At 39.5% G+C, this 1,020-nt stretch overlaps 1 pseudogene; it reads left to right on the top strand.

Moving 5' to 3' along the window:
* LOC103256685 overlaps window positions 1–957 on the top strand; it is an 8,823-nt pseudogene extending 7,866 nt beyond the window's left edge.
* The last annotated feature ends 63 nt before the right edge of the window (window positions 958–1,020 follow it).

The following is a 1,020-nucleotide window of genomic DNA, read 5'->3' as shown; positions in this document are numbered from 1 at the left end:
TGGCCAGTGCAGCCTCGACCTGCTGGGCTCCGGCGATCCTTCTGCCTCAGCCTTCCAAGTAGCTGGAACTGCAGGCATGCGCTACCATGCCCGGCTGATTTTTTGATTTATTGTAGAGATGTGGTCTCGCTGCCCAGGCGGGTCTCGAACCTGCGGGCTCAGGCAATCCACTCACCTCAGCCTCCCAAAGGCGCAGGATTACAGGCTGAGCCACCGAGCCCAGCTGTTTTACATTTTTTTTAGTAGACTTAATAAATTACCTTGCAACAACAACTTTTGGTTCAATAACAGAAGAGAGTGGAACCAACTTATAGCCCTTTAAAAAAATAAATCAATCCCATCAGCATTGTCAGACTCGGTGTCTTAGTGAAGACATGAATTTTTCGGCTACATCTTCATACACAGATACCGTGCTATTGATGTTCCTTTGAAAATACAAGATGCCAGGTTTTCAGGCCTTTTATGATAGCTGTACTGAGGCTTCTTTCTTTTTGTCATTGTTAATAAGGCAGCACAACATATACCATGAGGTACTTGATAAACATTTACTTACAAGGGTTAGAAAGTATGTGTAGCAAAATTGACTGCTCATGTGTAGATTTTTAATTCCAAATTATTGTCTGTTGGACTTCAATTTTAAATTGTAAGGTCCTTCATTTAAGAAAATAAAATTTAATTTTTTAGCACTGGTTTGCAGAACATGAAATCTATTTCTCCTGTATGCTCTTTGGGTTTATAGCTGGTTTAAAGTAATTTTGTTTTCTCTTTCTAGGTTTTCCACAGAGTGGACCTCAGATCAAGGATCAGTTTGATAAGAAGCCACAAAGAGGACTTGAAAATACAAAACAGCGATTGCAGCTGTCTCTTCGTCCTTCATGGGAAGCAGGCAAAAGGCGAAAAGAACAGCAATCTAAAATTGCTGTGTTTTAGGGGAAAAAGATTACATTTGCTGATTGATTAGTGCCTCTTTTTGTGAACTTTTCCATCTAAAAATTATTATTATTATATTTTTAATTAGCC

This window comes from Carlito syrichta, unplaced genomic scaffold (assembly GCF_000164805.1).
Source record: "Carlito syrichta isolate Samal-C Ts95f unplaced genomic scaffold, Tarsius_syrichta-2.0.1 Scaffold292232, whole genome shotgun sequence".
NCBI lineage: Eukaryota > Metazoa > Chordata > Mammalia > Primates > Tarsiidae > Carlito > Carlito syrichta.
This window is presented reverse-complemented; position numbering and strand designations above follow the sequence as displayed.